General features: G+C 42.9%; 1 protein-coding gene, 1 long non-coding RNA gene and 1 pseudogene across 3 annotated transcripts in view; 2 read left to right on the top strand and 1 right to left on the bottom strand.

Moving 5' to 3' along the window:
* Positions 1-20,886, bottom strand: part of Shisa6 (shisa family member 6) — a 314,399-nt gene that overhangs the window by 126,022 nt on the left and 167,491 nt on the right. The gene's annotated exons all lie outside the window — the stretch shown is intronic.
* The window catches only part of LOC128121857 (uncharacterized), a 223,959-nt gene that overhangs the window by 166,138 nt on the left and 36,935 nt on the right, over positions 1-20,886 (top strand). The window lies entirely within an intron of this gene.
* LOC128121856 (heterogeneous nuclear ribonucleoprotein A3-like) lies at positions 6,704-10,067 on the top strand (annotated as a pseudogene).

Genomic DNA, 20,886 nt, shown 5'->3' with positions numbered 1-20,886 from the left:
AGCTCCCGTTGGAAGGTGTTGTTATCTATCAAGGGAATTGTACCCACCAGGAGTGACAACAGAGTGGATGTCTTTAGTGGTGTGGAGGACAGTAGAGCAGACACCATTAGAAGCAGCAGTTGAGCTGATGAGGAAGGCCAAGAGAATCCAGCTTGTCAATGGGAGAAGGTATGGGAAGCTGCCTCTGACTTACGCAACAATCCATATTCTAGTCCCTCTCCACATTGCCTTATTTTGATAACCCACCCTCGTGTGAGCCAGTCCCCAGACCCATGAGGGAGACCTGCTTAGAAAATGATCCACTAGCCACGCAGGATCCTTAGTGACAGTTGAGCAGAGCAGATAGAGGATGCTTCTCCCAATAAGCCCAGCTCAGAGGCCCATGCTGTACTGTGTGTGTCTGAGAAGTCCAGGAAGAGATATCACTCCTGCTGTTCATGTCCTTTGCTGTTCTAAGGCAAGGCACATTCGGAGTGAAGGAGGTGACCTCTGAGTAACGCTGTCAGTTTTATTTTTCTTATTATTCTGCCAAGTTGTGTCTAGAAATAAGAGTCTGTCAGTTGGCACATTATGGTACTCTTCCCCCAGCCTTCCATAATAAATACGATATTGATTGATATGGCCACAACATTCTCTTATTCCATGCTCCTTCATCTACTCTTTGGTGGTACACCAAGAAGGAAGTTTTGGACCATGCTGGAGTAACAAACATCTGCCAGCTCCCAAATCTTAGTGATCCCCAATAACAAAGTTTCCTGTTCTCTCTGCATGCCCACTGCATGTTGATGGTAAGTAGGATGAAAGGGCCAACTCTCCATCGTTACTCAGAGATTTGAGTTCTGTTGATGCCATGCCAAGATCTTTAGAAAGGCCTTGTAATGTAATGCTCAGGCCTGGGAGTGAGACTCTGCATTTCTGTTCATATCACAAGGGCCACAGTTATTTGGAAGGTCCCATCTATCACAAGAGGGCCAGGAGAGGCAATCTTCCCTTGGGCCAGCAGAAAGGACTGGGAAATGTGACAAACAGCACTAGTGACCAAGACAGGTGAGGAGATTGTGGTTTTAGGGGCAGAAAACCCTAACTTGCAGTTTGAGGACTCCATCCTTCCCAGCTATGTGTGTTATAGTGAGCGACACATTGGAGTCTGTGACCTTCAGTTTTGTCATTTGGGAAATGAGGACATCCCAGATTCCCTGGGACATCTAATAGTGCATAAAACAGGGCCCCAACAAATATTAGTTCTCCTTTCTTTTCCTGCTAAATACCTTATTGCAGGTAAATATTTTGATTTATAGTTTGAGTCAAGTTCTCTCTGTAGTTGAGGTTGGCCCAGAACTCATTGTATATCCTGGGATAGCCTCCAACTCACAGAAAACCTCCTGTCTCTGGCTCCCAAGAACTGAGAGTATAGGAATGTGAGCACTTGGTTAGCAGGTAATTACCATAATTGTCCCTTTCAACCTGAAGGTTAAATGTAGATAGTGAGTTTATTGGGTTTTATTTTCCAAGTCCCATAAGGGCTATTTGTAGCTTGATGGGCAAAGTTCAGTTGAACAGACAGGCTTTGGATACTGTGGAGTGAGGCCCTAGAAATAGTTACCAGGATTTCCACTCCCTAATATTAACACTGTTGTGGGATTTCCTCATCTTGACAGTTGGCTATACCTAGAGATGAGGTATCACTTCCAACTCAGTTTTAAAATACTGGGCTTTCCTTCTCTCTGCTACTGTCTCTTCCTCATCCTACCTCTAGATCACTCTGTAGACAAGCTGCCGTGTCGGAGAGGCCCATGTTCTAAGGAGCTGAGGTCAACATCTAGACAGTAGTCACAGAGGAACTGAGCCTGGAGTAAGAAGTAAAGAAAGGTGTAGAATAGAGAACGATAAAAGCCCAGAGGCAAAACACAGAGAGAAATGGGATAATTTAAGTCAGAAAAGCTGGCTAGAAACGAGCCAAGCTAAGGCTGGCATTTATAAATAAGAATAAGTTTCCATGTATTTATTTGGGAGCTGGGTGGCGGGGGGCCCCCAAAGAGTACAAAGACCTAACTACACTACTTCTCTGGACTGACACCTTCTTGTGTGTTGTTGGGGAATATCTAGCACTTGGGGATGTGTGGAGGTCAAGTGAGCAGACCTAGTGCACAGCCTAGGACAGACACAGCCTGTGTGAATGCTAAGGATCATTGATCTCAGACGCAGGCCTCACATGATAGGCAGTGTATGCGGTGCATCAACACATCTCAATGTTGTTCTGGGCTCATCATGTGAGCTCAATCTGAATTAGTAAAAAACTAGGGACATCCAAATTCAACTCTTGCCTCCATCCATAAACCCTCGCTATAGTTATTAAGGGTTTGGAGGCCTTGTTTTCGTCCTTCATGAATAGATTTGGGTTTTCTGTGCTTTTCATCTCACACTAGCCCTTACAGGCCACTTCATTTTGGCGGGAAGTTCTTTAGCACGATTCATAAAATTTATGTAATTAACACAAAAAACCTTTTGTCATGAACACAACCCACAAGAGGCAAAACCACACAGCAAATATCTTTTAAGTGAATTGATGAGTTTATTAACTTGAGGACTTTTTTTTCCCTGAACAGTGAGCAAAGATCTGTGGTGGAACAGGACTTGTTAAAGCAGCATTGAGGTTGGGGAGGGGACTCGGGACAAGAGCCGGTGCAATAATGCTGTGGGCTGCAGGGAACGGAACCTGAAAGGGAAAGGCATGAAAAAGAGGGTCTTCTGGGTGTCTCTAATTAAAAGGCAGCCAGATAATAACTTGAGGAAACTTTTGCATTATCCTCAGGGCTCCTGTGTGCAACCACAATTTACACTAATGAATAACGCCAAGTTGTGTAGGCTATATCTCTTCAGCCCGTGAAATGGTTGATAGGAAGTTGCATGTAACTTTTGTTCTTTTGGGGAGAAAAGAGGTGAGGAAGGGGAGTTGGAGCAAATAAGGTGAGGCAGAAGATCTAGAGCAGCTGGATCAGTGGAAGTGGATAGAAGGACAGAGAAATGGTCCCTTCATACTTCCTTTTCCCCCTTACGTTACCGCTCCCCACTTCCAAAGTTATCTAACTCTATGGGAATCATATCTGGCAAATATTTACTGCTCACTATTATGTAAACATCTATGTTATTTTAAATGTATTACAACATTTATTTAGATTTATTGTGTTTTGAGAGTGGTGCAGAAATAAATGTAATTTTCTCTCGCAGTTCTGTGAAGATAAATGGCTTACAGAATCTGGTGTTCTATTTCTGGCAGAGGAGGTGCCATGGGCACAGTTGATGCTTGCCTCATGCAGCACCATCTCTGCAGTTCTCTTCAGAGGGACAGCAAGATTTTTACTCCACCATCCACAAATCTCTATAACCTCATCTTAAACCTCGATACCCTTCATTTCCGCTATTTGGAAAGGGCAATATGGTCCACACTTCCCATGATTATATCTTTCATTCCCATTAGAATTGAACTTGACTGACTTTTCAACATCTCCCAAGATTAACAGGACCTCTGCCTGGTGTGTTGTGCTGGAATAGAGGCTAACTTATGTCTGCCATTGCTTGGGTCCTTTCCATGCTTAGAATGCCCCTCACTTCTAAGACCTTTCAATCACCTCCAATACTTCTTTCATTCTGTACAAAATGAAAATAAAATTCTTAGGCTGTCCTCACTTGGGCTTCATCCTGTGGTTCTGTGGTGTGGTGGATCTTTGTCACTCAACATCCACTCATCCTCTCATGGGCATCCACATCCTGGGGGAAAAATGAGCTTTTCCACACTCCTTGTTTATTTACCTGAGATGAAGTTGTGCTCTGCTTTAGTACCCAAAGGCCTGTGTATTGAAAGTGTGGGCCCCAGGATGGTGATGCTGGAAAGTGGGAGGCCTTTGGTCATTACGGGTCTGATCTCTAAAGAGGACTGTGGTCCCAGCAGTCATTTTCTTTGCTTAGTAGCCTGTGATGACAACAGTTTATCTCTGGCATTTACCATGCCATGATGCCTAAAGAATGGGACTAACCAACCTTAGACTGGAACTTCCAAAATTGTGAGCCAAAACAAACCTTTTCTCTTTATAATTGTGATGGAATGCTGCCTTACACATGCCCATGTCCCCACTGGGAGCATGGGCAAAGCTCACACTGATCAGTGCATAACCTGGCCCTGTTTCAGTGAGTGGCACCATGGTGGCCTGAGGACTCTGTCACAGCTAATGAGACACAATGAGTGTTTCACTGAGATTTTATTGAAAGAAACTATGCTTTTCTTGTTGTACAGAAAACTCCAGAGGATGTAGGGGCTGGAGAGGCACCACCATCTGGCCTATCACATGATGGAGAAGCAAGCTGGTGCACCTGAGTGCACAGCACAGAGGTGAAGAATGGAGGTAGCTGGAGCTCAGAGCAGTGTTTCAGAATCCTAAAACTCATGGTACTTAAAGCTGCACCAAGCCCTGAGGTTTGTATCGTGCAAAAATCAGCGCTACGCCACCTTAATTAAGACAATCTGAAAGAATTGTCTGTGTCACTGGAAGCAAAGGGAATCTTTCCTAAAAAGCCTGTGAGCAGATTCTTTTACGGCTGGATATGTAGTCATCTGAAAACTCAAGGAACAGAAGAATGGTGCAAAGGAATGAGTCTTTCCGGTTAGCCTGGTCCCACTAATTACAAGACAAGGAAGCTGAGAGTCTGGGTGTGCCATCAGGACATGTGTTCACATCGTTGCTGCAGGCAGAGACAGTGACATGGTCTATCCTGGACATCCAGTCTTTTGTCACCTCATCCCATTCAGACTGGAATGGACTGTCATTTTCCACAAGGATGAGGGCTTTCGCGCCTCTTTCAAATTGCTCACAACTATCCACCACATTGACTGACTTTCCTCCACATCCTTTCTTTCATTCTTTCTATTGGGTGTAGATTCATTTCTTTAATTATTTTGTTTTGAAGTATTTCAAGGACACATAAAAACACAAGTAAAATCATGGGCACTATATGCCTTCATTTAAGTTTAACAAATACTAATACTTTTTTAGATATCCCCCAAATCATTCTTTTATATCAAAAGAAATAGACAGTAATAGAAGTTACACCTGAAATCCAACTACTGCCTTCTCCATGCTTTCCACCTGATTCCTATTTTCCCCAGTAGTAACTATGGCCTCAAATGTGGCTGCCTTTTTCTTACCACTGTTTTGTACATCACTACTCGAAAAGTGAGTGCTTTGGTGTTGAGCTTTCTGATTTTCCTTCATGATCACAGTACACATCCTGTTCGGAGCTTGCTTTTCTCACTCAGTACTATGTCTTGGGATTTGTTAGGCCTGGGTGATAGTTCAGCTAGCTACAGACTGCTGGTGTGGTGGCTCTTCTCACTACCTCACCGAAGCCTCATCTGGCAATACCGTGCATGTTGAGAAGCCAGCTGCCACTTCAAATTCATTCCCAGGCAAGGACCTTGTCATTCATTTCTATCTGCTTTAAAACACAAATGTGATTGGGAGTGGCAGTGGGGGGTGAGTTGTATTTGGATATTCTAGGTTATTATTTCAGCCCCAGGGGACTCATCATGTTCCTTGAATCTGTAGATTTATCAGTGTTGGGGATACCATTATCTACACAGCATTGCTTCCCCTTGTTCTTACACCATTTCATTCTGGGAGTGCTGTTGGGTACCCGTAGTCTACAAATTCCATGCTTTTTAGCTTAACCCAGTCTTTATGAGACATCACCTCTTTGCAGTCTTGTTTCCTCCAGTTTGTTTTCCGACTCACTGGTTCTCTCTTAGGAGATGTTTAAACTATTAATTCATCTGCTCATCATGGCTTTGTTTGCTACATTTTCCATACCTAAAGGCTGTATTCTGTGCTTTCCCACAGTTGCCTTCCCTGTGTTCAGTAAGGTCTTAATCTCTCTTTATTGGCTTAAATACCTTTATATTTTCAGTCCACTGTCCACATTATTCTTCACACACTTCTTTTTCAAGTTCCAGAAGTCTAATGGCCATGAAACGGGCTTGGCCCACCTTTGACAGGCATGCTCACCTACTTCAGATATCCCATGGCTTCCCTTTTTAGTGCATTTCTGATTTTGCCACTGCTGCTCATCCTAGGAATGTAACTGTCGGAGAATCAATTTTTATGATGGATTTTATGATATAGTTTCACTTCATGGTTCCCTATACCTCTCTAGAAATATAAAATTAGACTTCAAACCTTTAGGGTATGTTTTCTCCTTAAACTGTGTGTCCTATAATAACAGGTGCTGCACCAGGCTCTGTGTGGGTATCACAGGAGCAAACTATGTTGTAATATTGTTCCTGACAATTCATTTCACTACCAAGAAATCTTTCATTTTATTCTTTGTAACTCCAGGTGCTAGAGTGTGGTTTAGCCATTAGTAACATCTTTGGAAAAGTATATATATATATATATATATATATATATATATATATATATATATATATATATATATATTTCACAGGTACTCCAAGGAGAGGGACACATTTTGATCCTCAGGTGCTGTTTGTTTGAGAGGCCCATTTTCTCTCACTTTGATATCTGAGAAAATGTGAAAACATTCTGGAGACATTTTCCCCACATACCCTCTGAGCGGGCAGAAGCTGTAGGCAGAGCTGGGCTGCACTAGTGCAGTGGGCACAGAGAGGCAGATTAGGGTCTGATACACAAGGTGTTCTGCACTAATATGGTGCTTTTATCCCAACTTAAGATGATTTAAGATAGTGAACTCGAGTTGGAAGAGACAAGTCCAGTCTCAAAATGGAGGGTCAAGATCCAAAGGAACAAGAATGGTTGAGGAAGCTGTTTATTGGTGGTCTGAGCTTTGCAACCACAGATGATAGCTTAAGAGAACATTTTGAGAAATGGGACACATTTACAGACTGTGTGGTAATGAGAGATCCCCAAACAAAACGTTTCAGGGGCTTTGGTTTTGTGACCTACTCTTGTGTTGAAAAGGTGGATGCTGCAACGTGTGCTCTGCCACACAAGGTTGGTGGGCGTGTGGTGGAACCAAAGAGAGCTGTTTCTAGAGTGGATTCTGTAAAGCCTGGTGCCCATTTAACTGTGAAGAAACTTTTTGTTGGTGGTATTAAAGAAGATACAAAGAACATAATCTGAGAGACCACTTTGAAAAGTATGGCAACATTGAAAGCATAGAAGTTATGGAAGACAGGCAGAGTGGAAAAAAGAGAGGATCTGCTTTTGTAACTTTTGATGATCATGACACAGTTGATAAAATTGTTGTTCAGAAATACCACTCTATTAACGGGCATAACTGTGAAGTGAAAAAGGCCCTTTCTAAACAAGAGATGCAGTCTCCTGGATCACAGGGAGGTTGTGGAGGTGGGTCTGGCAACTTTATGGGTCATGGAGGCAACTTTGGAGGTGGTGGAGGTGATATTGGTCGTGATGAAAACTTTGGTGGAAGAGGAGGCTGGCAGCAGAGGTAGTTACGGAGGTGGTGATGGTGGATGTAATGGATTTGGAGGTGATGATGGTAACTATGCTGGTGGCCCTAGTTACAGTAGTAGAGGAGGCTATGGCGGTAGTAGACCAAGAAATGGAAACCTAGGTGGAGGCTATGGTGGTGGTGGAGGAGGATATGATAGTTACAATAAAGTAAGAAATTTTGGTGGAGGTAACTATGGTGGTGGTGGGAACAATCATGACTTTGGAAACTATAGTGGACAACAGTAATCAAATTATGGGCCCATGAAAGGGGGGCAGTTTTGGTGGAAGAAGCTCAGGCTGTCCCTGTGGTGGTGGCGATGGATCTGGTGGTGGAAGTGGTGGATATGGTAGCAGAAGGTTTAAAAAAAAAAGCAGAAAAGGGCTACAGTTCTTAGAAGGAGGGAGAGCGAGGAGTTGTCAGGAAAGCTGCAGGTTCCTTTGAGACAGTCGTCCTAAATGCGTTAGAGGAACTGTAAAAATCTGCCACAGAAGGAGCGATGATCCATAGTCAGAAGAGTTATTGCAGCTTAACCAGGAAACCCTTCTTGTTCAGGACTGTCATAGCCAGTTTGCAAAAAGTGCAACTATTGATTCATGCACTATAGTGTCAACTAGATGGACATCCCTGAGGTCTTTTATCTGTTGCAGCTTTTTCCTTTTCTTTTTCTTTTCATCACATCAGATATATTGCCCTGTAACTTGTGGTAGTGGCACCAGAAATAAAAAAATTAAGGAATTTTTAACTTTTCAAAAAAAAGAAGATTTAAAATGTTTACAAGTTAAAAAAAAAATTATAGTGCTAACTTTTTTAATGATGAAGAGGAGGCTGGGGAAGGGGAGGGAAGTAGGAGAGGAGGAGAAGGGTAGGCAGAGGGAGGAGAGGAGAGGAGAGAAAATTACTCTTTTTTAAGTTAATGTCAGCAGATTCTCCCCTCTTTAGTTCTAAAACCCGTTGTTCAGCATCTGGACTAGACTGTGGCCAGGGGTCTCCGGGGTCTGCCTGTCTTTGCCTCAGGCCATGGGTTCTGGGGATCTGAACTCATGTCCTCAAACTTTCAACACAAATGCACCTTCCCAGTCCTCTCTTCATGTCTAATCATGCGACAGGTGGAGAAGGACAGGCTCCTCGGTGTGCCTTCTATTTCTCAGTCAGTGCTGATAGCCCAGAAAAGCCCCTCAGCCCCCTTTCCTTCTGCCTCACAGTTACACCGTATCTTGGTGCCAAGGAGAAGTGAAGAGGCAATGGCAAATGGAAATGATATACAACGTAAGAGTTGACGACGGGATCCAGAGCCTAGATTCATATTACAGCCTCCAAGTCCTCAGAACCATACGACCCACTGTTGGGTCTGCATAATAAACTTTAACCATGACTATTGCTGGGGCCCAGGACCCCCTCCCCACCTCTGTGCTGCTATTTCCTTTTTCCATTTTGCTGAACAAATTACCTTTCCCAGCGACGCCTCTGCTGAATCTGCAGGATGTGTCTGATAGTAATCTTCATTTTAAATTTAAAGCTCTCTAAAATTTCATTGTGAAAACAATGTTCTCCACATGGTGCTTTATCATCAGGAAAATGCTACACGGATACACATCCTCATAAAGCCTCAAGCCAGGAGAGCCAGAAGAATGTGCCCACGCTGATGCATGGGGGAGAGAAAGCATTTAAAAGATTGAGTACACTCAGATGAGGACATGTGAAAAGATGACAAAGTCCTGGAGACTTGGGATGAGTAGACATGGGACTCAGCCTTAGCAGTAATAAAATGGAGCCCCCCACCCCAAGAAACTCATTTAACTCACATGGTCCTGAAGGGGATCCCTACGTGCCCTTCCTATGTGGGGAAGAATCCTAAGAAAAGTTGATGATAAGATTTTGCCTCCTAGTATGAAAACAAAGGTGGGTCAGATACAGCACAACCTGGTTGTCCTGGCAACCCGAATGTAGGCGGACAATCTAATCTTAGTCAACTAACTGATCTCACCCAGGACTTCAAACACAGGGATACAGGGTAGATGATGCTGCAGGACATGACTACTTAGAAGTTGTTTGATCGTGCCCCTTGCAGGGTCAGTGGTGTGGCCAGAAGTAGTGGCAACAGCAATGCCCAACTACATATTTCCAGTGGTGTGGGATATGCTGGTTCCTGCACAGCTTTTATTACAGTGTATTCATTGGATGCAGTGTGATATGTCAGCATGCACTGATGAAATATACTTTCCCTTTTCCTACCTTCCTCACACCCTTCACTACCTGCAGTGGTGATTTTTTTTATCCTTCTTTATGGCTGGATAATATTTCATTGTGTATACAAATCACATTGCCTTTATTCATCTGTTGCAGGCACCCATGATTTCATATCATAATCACTGTGACTACTGAAGCAATAAATATGGGTGTGCAGCTATCTCTTTGATATACTGGCTTCATTTCTTTGAATATATACCCAGGAATGGGACAGGTGGATTCGATGGTAGCCATATTTTGAATATTCAGACTCTCTGTGAGGGTCTCTGATGTTGGTATTTTTCTGTTTCACCAGAGTTGGTTTCTGTAGTTTTAACAGCAAACCCCATTTGCTGAAGGTCTACAATTTCCCCATTAAAACACTATGTATTGCGTCGTGTGAAGACCTTTTACACACATAGTTTCATTGTTTTCTGAATAGACACCCCTGAGCTGGGGATACTTCCTTATCGTGACATGGATGAGAACAAAGGAGTACACAGAGAGGCACGGCTGTCTCAGACTGGATAGGGGCCAGCGCTTGTGTTTTCTCTGTCACCAATGTCATGGTGTCCCGTTTCAAACTGAGATCCTGACCTTGAACACACATTCACAACTGAAGGCAACTACGTGCTGGGAGTCCTGTTCCAGGTCACTCGGGAAGAAGGTAGAAACAATCTTAACTCTAGACTAGTGTTATTCCATTATTTGTAGCCTCTCCTTCCAACGGATTTGTTTAATTAAACCTATATGCTGCTTGGTTTGGTGTTTATTTCTTCACGTGGTGTAAGTATAGAAATAAATCATTTCTGAGCCATATTAAAAGAATTCAAGAAATCTTTGCTCAGGGTTTTCAAGACACACACACACACACACACACACACACACACACACACACACACACACACACACACACAGGTCTCCAGTCCTGCTTTTAATCTCTAATGATCTATTCAAGTTATAACACCTACTGCAACAGCAACGATGATTTAAACATCTCATAGGTGACTTAATGATGGCATTGGAGAATATCTAATTATCTCAACAACCTTGACCTTGTCTCCATGTTCTCTTCTCAGTTCCTATCTCACCTGCCCTCTGCCCTGTTGAGCCCTGTGATGTAATCACATTGTTTAACATTCTTGGCAACCTCTCAACTCCTGGTCCAGGAGAGAGCCAGGCAAGCAGGGGAACGGGGAAATAGGCAGGGAGGAATTAGTAGTGACCACTGAGCAGATAAAATTCAGTAAGAAGGGCCTGATCTCCAAGAGTGAGAAGAACAAATCCATTATGCATTCCAGAGTGTGACAGCAGGAGTGGATGGATGGGGTCATGGGGAGGTGTTTCATTTCCCATAATCCCTTTCATTAAGCAAAATGATTAATAGCTTCAATCAGGGGCTTGCTCATGTCAACACAGAGGTGGAGATCTAGCTTTAGAACAGGGCACAAACTTATATTTAGATAGCACTTGACAGTTTGCAAAGTGAGGTGGCTAGAGCAGTCAATCACTCCCTTTTACGTATGGGCTCTCTTCTCTCCCATTAATGCAGGTTGGATTGATTAAGGTGGGAGTCTACATCCTGAATAATATGCTAATCACTTTGCTTCCCTAAGGCCCATTCTCTCTAAGCCCAGAAGCTTCCTTGACCATAATGTCCACAGTGACTTTACTCAGAAGACTGACTTGCAACGCCATCAGAAGGCTGTGTCTCCAAAGTGTCATCCAGTCTACCTTTGAACCAGAATCTCAACTGTTACTTGTCAACATCTCTTGGTAGCTCTGCAATTCCCATTAAACTAAACTGAATGTTCAGTTGATCACAGCTCACCACCAAGGCATGTATTTATTGAGAACAAGCAGGTTTGTCTTATATGACCTTGAGAGAACAGATTGGGGTGCACTCCATAGTTGTAGGGAACTTGCGTACCATGCACATGGACCTGGGCTGGCTAGGCCAACACTGGCACAAACATTGAGGCTGCTTTGCTAGGGAGCACTGTCCCCTCACTTGGTCCCAGATGGTAACTGAAGCTGGATGAAAGGCTGACATCTTCACTTGCATTTCATGTCTGTCTCCCTTCTGGGCTGAAGGCTCAGAGGTTAGGCATTGACCTTAACCTTTCCCTCTTGAGTCACACTGGATTCTTATAGCTTGGGGAGAACACATAACATTCTTCAGACTATCCATAGAGTGAGACTCCACCTCCTCAGAGGTCCCCTGCCCCCTCAAGTACTAGGGACTTCTTTCCCAATCCCCTTCTTCAGATAGTATCCTGTAGCCTAGGCTGGTCTGAAACTTCCCACATAGCTGAAGATGACCTTGAATTTATGATCCTCTACTCTCCACCTTCTGAGCGCTGGGTTGAAGGCATGTGCCATCTGTCTGTTTTTATGCAGTGCTGGGGATTGAACTCAAGGCTTTTGTGAATGCCAGGCAAGCACTCAGCTAACTGAGCTACATTCCTGTGCCCTGACTGATTTCTTCTTTGTTTTGTTTTTGTTTGTTTGTCTTTCAAGACAAGGTTTCTCTGTGTAACAGCCCTTGCTATGCTGGAACCAACTCTATAGACCAGGGTGGCCTCGAAGTCACAGAGATCTGCCTGACTCTGCCTCCCAAGTGCTGGATTAAAAGAATGAGCCACCACCGCCCAGCTCCTGATTAGTTTCTTAATCATCATCTGTGCTTTAGCAGAAATGGATTCTACCTCACATTAGAATTTTCTGTCACAAGAAAGCAATAAAATTGTTATTATAATTAGAAATATTATTGTTGTTCAATTATCTGAGAATGGAAGCCAGGGCCTTGTGCATGCTTGGCAAGTGCTCTGCCTCCAAGTTACAGTCCTATATTATCATTGATTTATCAATCAGATTTGTTTTCAAATGGCAAGCTTCCCACTGGCTCATTCTCAGCATCCTTTGGTTTATTTATTCACAGTAAGTAGAGCATGAATTCTAGAGTCACATCATTTAGGGTTCAAATCCTATTTCCTCTGTTTTATTATTTGTGTAGACTTAAGTAGTTTGCTTTCCCTGGGATATAAGTTTTAAAGCCTTGATATGAAGGTTTATACCTAGTCTTATTGTAACTTGTTATGGCATGTTTGGGTGATATCCCTGGGAGGCTTGCTCTTTTCTGAAGGGAAACGGAAGAGGAGAGGATCTGGGGGAGGGAAGAAGTGGGGGAGGGAATGGGAAGGGAAAACTGAGGTTGGAATGTAACGTATGAGAGAAGAATAAATTTTAAAAAAGAAAAGAAAATTGGAGGCATAAACACTTACTTCAAAGGGCTTTAAAAGACTTAACTCAGGTATAGACGTGATTTACACATGGAAAATGCTCCAAAATGTGATTCTTTTCAGCTCAGTGTTATTACATGTTGAATCTAGTACCAGAAATAGAGTAATATTCAAGTATACCTGGGTACACATCATGCTTTCATAATTTGTATGGAGAATATAGTGAATGATCTTTGATGTTGGAAAGCCAACACATAAACCATGCTTTTATTTTTAGCTAAGTCAACACAGGAAGTCATAAATCACTAAAATCTAAGCAATTTTCATTCAAAATGGAACAGAGTTTAGAAGGATAAGGAGAAGCCAATTTTGATATACACTAAACATGATTATATTCATGAAGGCAATCAGAATCCTGTACAGTTTTGTGGACATTTATGAAGCCTGGGCGGTGACAGTGGCACCACAGTGACCAGCAAGGGAACAATGAGGTACATCTTCCCATCAGGTGAGGACAGCCAAGAATGCAAACTACTCCATGGAGGAAAGACACAGCCCAGACTGTATGCTTCCAAGGCTCTGACGAGTCTTGCCCTGAACAAACACACTGCGGCCTAGATTTTATGAGCATCATGACCGTGAGAACTCTTGTGTTTGTGTGAAACTGAGAATGAAGTTTGTAGACTGGATGTTCATACCCTCGCCTCTCAAATGCATAAGTTAAAGACTAAATCCCCAGCATGATGGTAATTGGGGGTGGGCTTTGGAGGGGTTCATTGACTCACAAGGGTGGTGGAGTTCACGTGATGTGACTAGTGCTCCCCTCTATCTGCTTGCCTATTGCCTCCCTCTTCTCTTCCCTCTCCCTCTCCTTCACCCTCGTTTCTTCTCTCGCCTCTCCTCCCCTCTGCTCTTTTCTCTTTTCCTTTGTTCTTTTCTCCTTTCTCCTTCACCCTCCCCTTCTCTTCTTTTCTCTCATTTACTGATGAAGGAAACAAGTTAAGTGAGAGTATCTGTAAACCAGGAAGCCAAGCTCGCCAGATATCCAATCTATTGGCACCCTGTCTTTGGACTTCTAGCTTCCAGAACTCTGATAAATAATGTCTGCCATCTAAGCCTCCTAGCTGATGGTGTTTTGTTACAGATGCCCAAGGTGACTGAGATCCGCATATAACAGAGGGTACCAGGCTCCTGTATTAGTGAGTTTTCTGCTCACTGACCAAATACCTGACAGAAACAACTTAGGTAGGGAAGAAGCGATTTACTTACCCTTGGTTTCAGATCAGTGTGACAGGTAAGGCATGCAGGAGCAACTTACATCACAGTAAATAGGAAGCACGTGGGGCATTCACAGTGTTCAGGGGCAGGACAAGAGAGAGAGCCCTCCAAGGCATGCCCCGAACCACTCTCCACAATTTCAAGACAACAACATCCCAGGTCATCCATTTCAAATTTGAACCCATCCATAGATTAAATCATCCATCAGGTCCAAGTCTTCAAGAACAAATTCTCCCTGGAAAAAACCTTAAGACACACCAAGAAGCTGCCTTATCCAATCACCACAGCACACCAAACACAATCAAGCTGACAGTGAAAACTAATCACTGGCTCTCCTAAGGGACAATTTGAGAAATTCTGATCTGCCAGATGACAACAAAATCCTGCGGCTGAAGAACAAAAAAGTGAAACAATGATCAGAAATGGCCAAGTTCACGGCAAACTTCAGGCTAGTTGAAGACATTTAATATTGTAATACATAAATGACAGAGCTAATGAACAACTTCATTAATAAAGATCATGTTTACAACTTTTTAAAGCTATCAATAATCATCTGGCTTGGGTAATACATTCATTAAGTAATACTTCATTAAGAAAAGACATGGCCGTTAGAGCTTGAGAGCAACTGCAGATTCATCTGGGTTTCAATTGTCTTGGCTCTCACATGGGGACAGCGGCCCAGTCAAGACTGTCTGCTGGTGCCTGTGACACATTAATTATTTTCTGTTTACTCATAATTAATTTTGCACATGGATTACAACTTAACAGAACGTGGTGAACACTGATGGTCAGGAGTGAGGGTTTGAAAACACAGAGGTGAATTTGAATCCTGACTCTCCAAGCATAACTACCTTCTCTGTCTGTGACTCAGTTTCCTCATGTGTAAAAGGGGGATATTTCTTATGTTGTTAGGTTGTGTGAAAATGAAGTCATATGAAAGAAAATACTTATGAAACTGCCAGGCACAAAAGTGCTTAATAAATGCTGTTATTTTATGAACTTCGGAGCAGGGGTTTATCGTTTTAGTTCTTTTGCGAATAAGTACCCTCTTTACCCTCAGAATATATATAGCCACTGGAATGCCAAGATGGCCAGCACATTGCTGCACACAGACTGGTATTTACCTATGCACCATTTACAAATCATTTGACTTTCAAGTGAAAATCCTCGGGGAGGGTTGGTGTTGCATGCATGTTGGAAGGCCTCCTTTCATACCTTGTCATAGATGTGCTTCTGAGGAGAGCTGAGTAAACTCCAGGGAAGCCAAGCAGCCATTTTGTGCTCATACATGCTTTGTAAGAGTTCCCCCTGACTGGCATTTCAATGAAAGGGCGGGGCAAAGGAAGAAAAGAAACATTTTCTGTATCACTTAAGTGCCTCCAATGCCTCAACAGGAACCCAGTGCCATTCTGAGGACTGCCACAGTCACAAAGAGTACTTGTAGTGATTGGCCAATGGGAAGAAGTGAGCATGGCAGTTCTAATTTGTAGTTAACAAGCAGCAGACTCACAGAATAAGGAGGCTGGTCTAAGAACTTTCTTAGTCAAGTTGGCAGTGAGGGATAAAGATTACGGTAGATATTGCAAGGTGTTTCACCCCAATGTCCGCCCTGGTGCTTTCTCCACTTTAGCTTTATTTCAGGGTCTTGTGGAGCTTACAGGGCAGAGGATAGGTTGAGAAGGAGAAGGTGGAGGAAAAAGTGAAGGAGAGGTAGAGGGCAGATGAGAGAAAAGGAAAAGAAAGAATGGAATGAAGGAAGGAAGGAAGGAAGGAAGGAAGGAAGGAAGGAATAAAAGAAGGAAGGAAAGAAGGGAGTCAGGAAGGATGGAAGGAAGGAGGGAGGACAGGCAGGTGGGCAGACAGATGGATATGCAAGAAAAAGTCCCTCTATCCAGTTTCAGATGGGCTGAGGAGCAGCTGGTAGACTGATGGCCTAACTCCAGCCCTCCCCCTGTGCACATCTTTGTGGGTTGTGACTCTCAGTACCTCCTGTCTTGGGAAGAGTCTGTGTTTTAGTTAGGGTTTTTATTGCTGTGAAGAGACACCATGACCACAGCAACTCTTATAAAGGAAAACATTTCATTTAGGCTGGCTTACAGTTCCAGAGGTTTAGTCCATTATCGTCATGGCAGGAAGCAAGGCAACATGCAGGCAGACATGTTGCTGGAGAGGTATCTGAGAGTTCTACAACATTTTGATCCACAGGCAACAGGGAGTGAATTCTGCGCCACACTGGGCATAGATTGAGCATAGGAGACCTCAAAGCCTACCCCTATAGTGACACACTTCCTCCAATGAGGCTATACATACTCCAACAAGGCCACACCTCCTAATAGTGCCACTTCCTTGGGGGGAGGCATTTTCTTTCAAATCACTATAGTCTATTTTCCAACCATTTGGAAGCCAAACTAACTTTTTGACTTGCTCAGGTTAACAAAATGAGGCTAAGTGATATCACAGATTCTGAGGCCAGAACCCAAGAAGTTCTGCATGACTCTGCCATTTCCTGCAAATGCTGTTGGTCTTGAGTCTAGGTAAGCCTGTAGATGATGAGAGACATGTGGCATGGCCCAAGTTGACATTCACTGGGCCTGTCCCACCCTGCTGACTTCAGTCCACCCAGTACAGACATGTGGTCAGGACATGTTGCCTCCCCACCTCCATGTCAGGTGAGTCAATAACAGTTACATCTTGCCAGTTGGGGGTGATTTGTTGAGCACAAGCAGAGAGGCAATGTACAGACTGACACAGGTATCTACTGGTGTTGCCTTCTCTCTGTTCTTGCCCTTCCTGTCTGGGGACCTACATCTTGGCATTGGAGGCTGAACAATACCACAGCCAGAGCTTCCTGGCGATCAGGCAAATCTGAAAGGGCATCACTGACTTTTTGTTTTGTGGAAAAACAGGTAAATTGTGTCAAGATACTCTGTGACTTACAGTTCAATGGAGTTCTGACTGGAACAAGTCACTGGACTGGAGTGGCTGACAATAGTAGTTCTAGAACAGCATGTTTGAAGGAGTTGGTGGTCTGAGAGTGTGATCAGAATGACTGTGTTCATTTACTCCATCTTTTTAAATCAATTCTTTTATTTTTTTTGAGATTATAATTATATTAATTCCCCCTTCCTCCCTCTAATTCCTCCCATGTACCCTCCCTTGCTCTCATTCAAATTCATGGCTTGTTTTCTTTAAGTGTTACATAGATTATGTGTGTGTAAGTATGTATCTATATAAATGTTTACATTCTTAAATATATAACTACATTATGCTCAGTTCATATAATGTTAACTTGTATGTATATGTTTTCAGGGCTACTTGGTACTGGATAACCAATTGGTGTGCTTTTCCCTGAGGAAGAGTATTTTTCCTGCTTTCAACATTTCTTAGTCACCTATGGCTTTACCTAGGGTTGAGATCTCATGGGTTTCCCCACTTCTATGTTAGCATGTTAATGGCACTGTCTTTGTTCTGGTCTTGTTTAGGAAGTCATATTAATGAGACTTCATAAGTATAGTTTCTCTGACATTCTAGAAGACAAATTCTGGCAACAAAATTACTATTTCTCTGAGTCTTATAATGTGTTTGTTTTCACTTCCTCAATAGTCCCCCTGTCTTAGGGGCAGGAGTTGTTTGTAGATATATCAGTTGGGACTCTATATTTTTCTCAGTTGTGGTTTTCTGTAATGGTCTCCATCTATTGCAAAGAGATGTTTCCTTGCCAAAGACTGAGGACTACACTTACCTGTGGGTATGACAATAAATGTGTATAGACTGTTGTTAGGGGTTGTGCTGTTTTGACAAAATGATGGTGTTAGGTTCCCCTCTAAGCTCCATGACTTCACTAGCCCTGGGTAGTTGACTTAGGTTTCCAGTACCAGGAATAATTCCCTTTTTGTAGAGTGGACCCTAAGTGCAATTACAGAGCTGTTGGTTATTCCCAAGGTATGTGTGCCACTAGTGTACCCTTTGGTTATGGTACCACACTGGATACTGTTGTAAGTCATAAGCATCGTAGCTAGGTAGGGCTCTTGGCTGCTTTCTTCCTCTGGAATCTTGCATAGAACCTTCCGATACCAGAAAATCTAGTCCTTAGGGAGGAGATATTCAGGTCAGTTCTAGCTCAGGAACCTCTGGACCTCATGTCTGAAGTTCATGCTGTCTTCAGCAATAGCAATCTTCCACTTCTGGGGGCAACCAAAGGCAATAGCAATAGTCTATAATGTTTTGGGAGTATCTTGCACAACCCTGACCAAGAACACAAAAGAGAACTGGTATTCTCATGCCTGGTATTCAGGGTTTTTGTTAGATAGTCTATAGCTCTTAGGGGAACACTGCCAGCCTAGATGGAAAATTTTAATTTAAACTATGTATATGTATGTATATATACAGGCTTATATGTATTATAGGTATTTTAGGGAGGTAGTTAATAATATCATTCATTATAACTTTTTCAGACGTCCTTATTGCTATTTTACCCTCTTCTTGCCTTCTTCTGTATTTATCTGCCCCTTCTTAATTAGCTCCTCCCATTTTTCTCACTTCTCCTCTGATTTTTCTTTAAAAGTTGTTTAAACATGTGACAAGTGCCTATCTTCAGGCCTTTGTATGTGGGAAGCCAGGTGGATATGAATCATCTCCACCATTTCTCCCATCATTGGAAGGAGTGAGGACTAACCTCTACTTGCTCCCCAATCGTCCCTTTTATGACACCTTTAGTAGATGGTTCCTCCCTACAAAATAGCCCTTCCTCTACTTTCTGGAAAGTGACTTCCCCCAGCCATCATCTACCTACTTACTGTATTGATACACTGGCCACAGCCCCACGACCTAGTGTTTCCCAGCTGTTCCCGAAGTGTGCCTAACGGAGCACAAACAATATCCAGGTCACAGCATCGTGACTATAGAGCAAATATACAGAGATCAAGTGCAAGTTTGTAGAAGTCTCAAGTTTCTTTAAAATCATGCTTTAACTTAAGCATTAAATAACACCAGAGAGATTAAACTGAAGCTTGGTTTATTTTAATGAGAAAATCATATTTGTATCTCATACCATGAAATAACTGTGGTATTTGGAGAGCAGATTCCACCATGATCTTGTGGCTTCTCTACTTCTATTCCCCAGGAGCCCAGACCAGCCTAGTCTCTACAGTAAGAAGTTAGCTGTTACCTATCACCTACAACATGCTAATCATTGTACTAGACACGTCTCTCTCATAGGTCATATAACTTTCATTACAGTCCATGTCTTATTATTTATTCCTTATTAAAGATGGAAAAAATTAAGGTTTGAAGATTTAAAATCATTTTTCCCAAGGCCTCAAAACTGATGAAGTGGAAATGATACTTAAGCTCAGCTCTGAAGATCTTCAAAGCTCATTTCTTACAAGACAACTTGGTGTTAATAAGCAGCAGCCTCAGATACACACTCTTTTTCTCATATTCTTCAAATATCCTTGAGGGAAAAAGAGCTGTAGCAAAATAACATTCCCTTGCCAAAAGGGAAGCGTAGCTTGGTAGGCATTCATTAATTAGAGAAAAATGGAATGGCCAGGCAGTGTCTTGGAGCTTGCTTTTTGTCAAGTCACCATATCCCAGGAATTTTAGAGACCATTTGCACCCACCTGTGGAGTAGACATGCAGTGAACAGAATGCCAAGGAAATCTTCAACACTTGGCAAGGTCATAATGAATATATGCAGGGGATTTCCTTACAAGACGAAGGGGCTCTTCTGCCAGGCTTAGGGAGCCCATGTTATCATCAGTAAATTAAAAGTGATTTTGAAAACTCAAGAAACAAAAGCTACAAAGTCAATCTAGTAGTGTTTTAAAAGATAAAGAAGGCAGGGAATTATAGAGAGAATAAGTAGGAGAAACTCTGTGGGGGTGGATTTGGTACCTGGCAGTGTTTTAGAATCCTCCAAGGCATGCCTTGGACTGGTGCTTCTTAGATCAGGCTCGTATCTCAAAACTGACCCAGGTTATCCGTAAAAGCACAGGTCAGGGAACCCAATCCCTGTATTTTTGTCATTCAGTTTATCCAAGAATGTCTAACCTGTTCATGGTTGATAGTTCATGGTGAGGTCCAGGGGCCATCCTTTGACCACTATGAACTTCTAAACAATTCACAGATCCCCCCTGGAAGAAGGGATGAATGGAGAATCTTGGACCTAATGAATGGACTGGTGAGTGGTCCCCGACCATAATTTCATATCATCACTTGGCACGGTTATTAGAGGACAGTTTATCACTGTGCCCTACTTTTATGAGAAGGGCCAAGAGAAGCAGTGAGGTTGGTCTTTCACTGTTTTGTTTCCAGATAACTCCATAGAAACCTTTTGTCTCAGTACCCTTCAACCAAGGAGAGGAGAATGGCTGAAGTTATGTATATCCATGTGCTAAGTCATACTGATGGTCAATCTGGGAAGAGTTTAACCGTGGCACACAAGTCAGAAGGTGTTTCTGGAATTCTGAGCCTCTGTAATGTCACCTGTATGTGGTTGGAAAGGTGCCCCCGGAACATTTCCTTCCTCGACCAGACCCAAGCCATCATCTCACAGAAACAACCACACAGAAGCCCCCAGTTACGCTGGAACTGAGGGTCTTCCAATGTTCAGTGACCTTCTATTTTATTCCAAGTCTTTCAAGTGAACCCACAT

This window comes from Peromyscus californicus, unplaced genomic scaffold (genome assembly GCF_007827085.1).
Source record: "Peromyscus californicus insignis strain IS unplaced genomic scaffold, ASM782708v3 Scaffold_3__1_contigs__length_106647218, whole genome shotgun sequence".
Lineage (NCBI taxonomy): Eukaryota > Metazoa > Chordata > Mammalia > Rodentia > Cricetidae > Peromyscus > Peromyscus californicus.
This window is presented reverse-complemented; position numbering and strand designations above follow the sequence as displayed.